Genomic DNA, 6,925 nt, shown 5'->3' with positions numbered 1-6,925 from the left:
TCCTCTCCCTATCTCCATTTCCTCTTTCTCTCTCTTGCCAAACTAATTTCTCTTCTCCTCCTTTTTCTATTTTTTTTACCTAACTGCTGTCCCTCCTCCTCCTCCTCCTCCTCCTCCTCCTCCTCTCCCCTTTCCCTCTCTCTCTTCCTTCCTTCCCTCCTCCTCTCTCTCCCCTCGTATCTTTCTTACCTACTCTACGATCATTTCTCCTTCCTCCTCCTCCTCCTCCTCCGCCATGTATTCTTATCTCCCCATTCATTCTCCTCCACGTAATTATCTCCTCACCTGTCCACCACAATCACCACCACCACCACCACCATCTTCATATCCATCATCATCTCCCAACCCAATATACCATCATAATAATTTTCACAGTTTAACGTTACACCTATTACCACCACCACCACTACCACCACCTCCAACAACAACAACGATTTTCATAACTATCACATTCACAGCACGATAACTTGTACCTTCATCACCAGACATCACCATCACCATCACCACCACTGTCAACACCATCACCACCACCTTCATCACCAAATCACACCCACCACCACCGCCTCGTCATTCTAGTTGTCATCGTTATTATTTACACTTGTTCACTGACCGCCGAGATAGATAGATAGATAGATAGATAGATATAGATAGATAGATAGATAGAAAAATAATTATACCTCCATTGAAATTACTTGCCCTCATTTACAACTCTTTATTATTATCATGAGTTAGAGAACAAACAAAAAAAACATACAAAAACCTAATCACCCAATCTTGACTTCCAGCATCCATTCATCCGTCATACAGCATTTTTCATCCGTTCATCCACGCAAGAAAACAAAAACATTCATTCATACACAGAGTTCATACACGTTGACACAATTCAGCATACATAGCTATCCCTGCATCCTTCCATTTATACATACATAGATACATACATAAATACATACATACTCAAACACGAACCAACAGACAACATCGAGGCAGGAGAAAGTAAATACAGACACCTCTCCCTCCTTTTCCTTCTCCTCTTTCTCCTTTTCCTCTCCCTCCTTTTTTTCTCTTCTCCCTATTCCTACTCTTCTTCTTCCTCCTTTTCCTTTTCCTCCTCTTCTTCCTTCTCTCCCATTCCCTCATCTTCTTCCTCCTTTCTCTCTCCCTACTCTTCTTCCTTTTTATCCTCTACTTCCTCCTTTTCCTACTCCCCCTCTTCTTCCTCCTCCTCCTCTTTAACACAACCACCTGCTCCTCTTCCTCCTCTACCTCGACACTCCTTGACCTACCCTTCCACATGACCCCACCAGCCACCTTGACCTTATCACACCCGTACCCCACTTACCTACCTGCCTGTCAATACCCAGGTGAATACGTGAACCAATCAGGCTTTAAAAGGTAACTCAGGTAAAAGTCTACGGCCGAGTTTAGCCTTCTTTAACTTTCTATTTTTAACCTGTATATGATTCCTACCTGTCTACCTGTACTCTCTTTCCTAGTATATTTCTCCTATATTTCCCTACCTATCCTATTTATCTCCCTTATATCTATTCCCTGTTGACTGTCTCCCTCCTCTTCTTCCTCCTCGTCTCTCCTACTTCCTGCATCCACTTAAACACCTTCCACCACCTGCACCACTTATCTATCTATCTATCTATCTATCTATCTATTTTCAAGTGGGTATGTTTATCTACCTGGCTCTGAAATATGTGTCAGAAATAGTCCACTGTTTAGCTTCGCCTATTCTTCTCTTTAAAATCTATCGCCCACTTTACTTCTTTTTAATATTTTTCATTTTTTTTTTCTACGCATCTGGGTCATCTTTTATTTTTTACCTTTACTTTTTTCCCACATTTACGCATTTTTTTACACATTCTATTCACTTTTTCACATTTCGACACATTTTTAACATACGTTCTACACATTTTTAACACATTCCTACTCACTTTTCGCATTATAATTATCCTTTTACAGGTTTTTACGCACATTTTGCACATCTTTACACATTTTTACGCATTAATCTCTCTCTCTCTCTCTCTCTCTCTCTCTCTCTCTCTCTCTCTCTCTCTCTCTGGCTGTTTCAATTCCACCTTTCTTCCATTTTTTCTGCCGTTTCAATTTCTCATTCTTCCTCTTTCTGTGTCAATCCCTCCCTTTCCTCCATACCTCCCTGTTTTTCTCTCCCTCCCTTCTTCCTTCCCTCCGTACCTCTTTATGGGTGCAAGTCAGGTTAGTAAGGTAAGTTCTCTTCGTATTAATACCGTACACGCTTGTTCGTTTTCCACTTTCTGCACAATCGTCACTTCCTTACCTATCAATATATACAAAGGTGAGGAAATTAATCAAAACGTCTCTGTAAAGTCTCCTCTCTACCTGTTCTCCTACCTCTCTTACCTACCTGTCTTCCTACCTGTCTCCATCCCCATTGGCATCCACTCTCTTCCTCCTCCCCCTCCTCTTTTTTTTTCCTCCTCCTCTGCTATAAAAAATCAGTTCATGACAAAATTTTATCTTTTTCATCATTTTTAACTGTATTTAATATTTTTTGTCTATTTTTGCAACTATATTTTCCTTCCCTGTCTATCTTTCCCCTTATAAGCACTCTCTCTTCCTCTTCCTCTTCTTCCTCCTCCTCCCTCTCTGCTAAATAAATCCGCTTTCGACAAAATTCTGCAGTCCTCAATTTTTTTCAGCTATATTTTTACTCGTTTGTCTATTTTTGCACCTATATTTCACTTCCTCGTCTATTTCTGTACTGATCTAATCCCATTCACACCTGTCTGCTTTCCTGTCGACCTGTGTAAAGGTTAATGAATGCATTTACCTGGAATCAATAATGAGCGGTAATTGCTTCACGGCTTAATTTAACCTTTTCTGCACCTTTTATTTACCTCCACGTCTTTTTTATAATATATTCACATCTATCTACTCTCCTCTCTAACTATGTCCAGGCTAATGAGTGAATCTACGTGGCTATATGCATTCACACCTGTCTACCTGTCTACCTAACTATGTCCATGTTAATAAGTGAATCTACATTGCCTTCGTATTATTCAGAAACGATTCCATTCCTAGCCTAACCTCCTCTGACCTTTTCTTTAATTTGTGCTCCACTTCCTCGTCTATTTTTACTTCACATCTATATCTCACATCTGTCTATCCATCCATTTTCAGCTTAAACCAAACATGAAGGCATCTGTTTGTATTCACCCAACCATCCATCCTATTCCTAAGACTAAATATCAGTGACTTTACCTTATTCTTCACTTTCATTGTCTAGTCTCTTCACTTCTCCACTCTATCCTTGCTTACTCCCTCAAATTTACACTGCGCCTAACTCCAGAACAATTACAAAGTCTAATCTAGCGCAACACACACACACACACACACACACACACACACACACACACGAGGAAGCAAGCAATTAGCATTAGACACTGCCTCCTCCCATATTCTCTCTCTCTCTCTCTCTCTCTCTCTCTCTCTCTCTCTCTCTCTCTCTCTCTCTCTCTCTCTCTCTCTCTCTCTCTCTCCACCCTATAATCCACCTCAAGCCTGCAGTAAATGGAACAAGCCGCCCCTAGTCCACCCCATGCACACACCTGTCCTCCCGAGGCGCAGGTAGACATCCTGATTGGTGGTGGTGGTGGTGGTGGTGAAGGAGGTTTAAAGGGTCGTGGTTGTAGTAGAGGTGGTAGTAGTAGTAGTAGTAGTGGGGGTGGTGCTAGTAGTAGTGATGGTGGTGGTAATGCTGGTGGTAGTAGTAGTAGTAGTAGTAGTAGTAGTAGTAGTAGTAGTAGTAGTAGTAGTAGTTGATATTGTTGCTACGATGATGATAATGGTAGTATAAAGGTAGTATTAGTATTAGTATTAGTAGTAGTAGTAGTAGTAGTAGTAGTAGTAGTAGTAGTAGTAGTATATATTTGACGCAACAATATACACGTACAGCGGACCCACTGCATTCCACAATAACACTGCTTCACTGCTCACTGCCATTACCAGGAATATTGCGTGTCACTACTGAGACACAGCATTATGCACTGACAACCCACTGTGAGGGGAACTGCACTCAAGGACACTGGTAAGCATACAAGAAGTACTGTCCATGGCCGGGTACTGTCCGTGGGCACTGCACTTATACACAAACGCACGCACTGGTATCACTGTCACGTAGTAGTAATATACCGTGATGACTTATGCATGGTCACTGCCACTTGTTAGTCACTCGGCACTGTTGCTTCATTGAAAGTATGCGGAAGTGTTGGCTGGCAGTGTTGATTCGTGTAAGCGTGGCACTGTGCATGGGACGGTGACAACGACAACAACAGCCAGAAGAACAACAATCATTCCTCCTCTTCTTCCTCCTCCTCCTTGTCGTAGTATAAAACAAAAAACAGAACCCTAAAAACAAAAAAGAAAATGAACGTAGAAAATCACAAAACAACCAAAACAAAAAATAGATATAAACAACTACTTCAACAACAATGACTGCAACAACAACTATCAATCCTCATCATCATCATCATCATCACACAACTACAAAACAAAACGAAAAAAAAGAATATACAAAAAGAAAGCGATGCACATAGACCACCACAAAAAAAATAATACAAAAACAGAACTACTACTACTACTACTACAACTACTACTGCTAATAAGAGATCAAACAAACAAACAAACAACGGTCCATGTGTCACTGCTCCGGCCTGTCACCGTTATTAATCCCCGCATCACCCTGGCTTTATGTGGGTCTGTCGCTCGCCTCGGCTCATTACACCACTAAATGACAGTGTTCGCTTGTCCTCTGTTATGCACCGGATAAATAATGATAGGCATATTCTCTCTCTCTCTCTCTCTCTCTCTCTCTCTCTCTCTCTCTCTCTCTCTCTCAATAAACAAGTGTTCAGTCTAAACTCTTTTGTCAGGGATGGAGGAATGAAGGGTTCGATACTTTCATTCTTTTTTTTCTTATTCTGAACCCATGAAACTCTCTCTCTCTCTCTCTCTCTCTCTCTCTCTCTCTCTCTCTCTCTCTCTCTCTCTCACACACACAAAAAAAAAGTAGCCTAGTAAATAGTAACAACCCTTTCGCTTACTCGCTCGTTCACTGTTTCTTTTTACAAGTCGCTTTCCTACACTTCATTCATTCACCCAACAGTAGTAGTCCAAGATCTTGTAATAGTCAAAATCCAATAGGCCTATACAGCCCCATCCCCTCCCCTTCCCTCCCCGGCTAAAACAGACACGACTCGGCATTAAATTTCACTGTCCGTCTGTTTCCCGCCCATCACGGCCCCACCCACCCACCTGCACTAGGCTATTTTTAACTTCTTTCCCACTCTGAATGACTTGTTTTCCCATCCACCCGCCCGACCGAGTTATTATTATTTTCTCATTCGTTTTCACAGGTGTCAGCATATATCTAGAAAAAGTAATAACAGTAGGCCTATCATAAGGGACGGTAGGCCTATCATATGAACCTATTTCGATGACAAGATTCTCCCTTCCTTCACCGTCTGCCCACATTATATTTTTTTATCTGGAATGACAACTTAAAAAAGAAAGAAAAATGCTCCGTGGAATTCCCTCGCTGTCAGATATGAAACTTTTACTTCCTCTTAATGTCATTTCTTTTATCTTTTGAGCACACGACACGTTACCTTCCTAAGACCAACACTCGGGTAAACAAACCAGTAAACAACGCACCGACTCATGATTCACCTTGACTCATCCGATAAATTAATAGTAACCAGCAAAAATTAAACTGTGCTTCCCCCTCCTGTCACTTTTCCCTTTATCTTCTGGCCACACGACACATCATCTTCCTGACACTGACACAAGGGTAAACAAAACAGTAAACAACACAACAACCATCAGCAACTAGATACACACAAGAAAATAGTAAGCCAGATAAGAAACTTGACTTCCTCCTCCTCCAGTCAGGTTTTCCCTTATCTTTAGAGCACTCGTCACGTAACCTCTCTAATAAGACCAACACAAGGATAAACAAAACCGTAAACAACACAACAATCATTATAAAGTTACAAAACAATACACAACCTAAATATAACAACCAATCCATGTTAAACTTTACTTCCTTTCGTCATTTTTCCCCTTATCTTCTAATCACTTGACACGTAACCTCTCTAAGACCACCACAAGAGTAAACAAAACCGTAAACAAAACAACAACCACCATCACTACCTTACACCTCCTCACACAACCAAAATAACAACCAATCCATGTTAAACTTTACTTCCTAACCACTCAACACGTAACCTCCCAAAGACCACCACAAGGATAAACAAAACCGTAAACAACACAACAACCACCATCACTAACTTACAACTCAACACAATCTAAATATAACAACCAATCCATGTTAAACTTCCTATCGTTATTTTTCCTCTTATCTCCTCAAGACAACACGTAACCTCCCAAAGACCACCACAAGGATAAACAAAACCGTAAACAACACAACAACCACCATCACTAACTTACACCTCCACACACAACCAAAATAACAACCAAACCGTAACATCTTTCCCACCACCACAAACAGCCACCACCACCACCGCCTCCTCCTCTTACTCTATTGATTTCCCAAACAGGAGAAAAAAGGCACAAAACTACTCGACAGCAGCCACTTCGTACTCACCATCGACCGAGCTCCGGCAGCGAGTTATTAATTGTACTGAGGCAGCATCCTCCCGGGGCGTCCGTGTCCTCATGGTTATATTCTATCGTGATCCTCCTGCCCACACCTCTCTCTGCCATTTTTACAGCTCGTCTGCCGAGGCTCCGCGCAGGTCCCCGAGTTTTGGTGGGCGCAGGACACCACGTGACCTGCGCTTAGCTGCCCCTCCTCCTCCCCCTCCTACTCCTGCTGCTGCCTTGACCTGCGCTCGCTATGCTTATGTTAATTTTTTCT

The 6,925-nt window shown here is 41.8% G+C and overlaps 1 long non-coding RNA gene across 1 annotated transcript; it reads right to left on the bottom strand.

Annotated features, from left to right (window-relative positions):
* Nucleotides 1-3,889: 3,889 nt before the first annotated feature.
* LOC126982535 (uncharacterized) lies at nucleotides 3,890-6,859 on the bottom strand. Its single transcript, XR_007735219.1, has 2 exons — nucleotides 6,653-6,859; nucleotides 3,890-4,395 (listed from the first exon to the last, which is right to left on the bottom strand). It is a non-coding gene; the product is annotated as an uncharacterized LOC126982535 (long non-coding RNA).
* Nucleotides 6,860-6,925: the final 66 nt, after the last annotated feature.

The sequence above is a fragment of the Eriocheir sinensis genome, chromosome 51 (assembly GCF_024679095.1).
Source record: "Eriocheir sinensis breed Jianghai 21 chromosome 51, ASM2467909v1, whole genome shotgun sequence".
Taxonomy (NCBI): domain Eukaryota; kingdom Metazoa; phylum Arthropoda; class Malacostraca; order Decapoda; family Varunidae; genus Eriocheir; species Eriocheir sinensis.
This window is presented reverse-complemented; position numbering and strand designations above follow the sequence as displayed.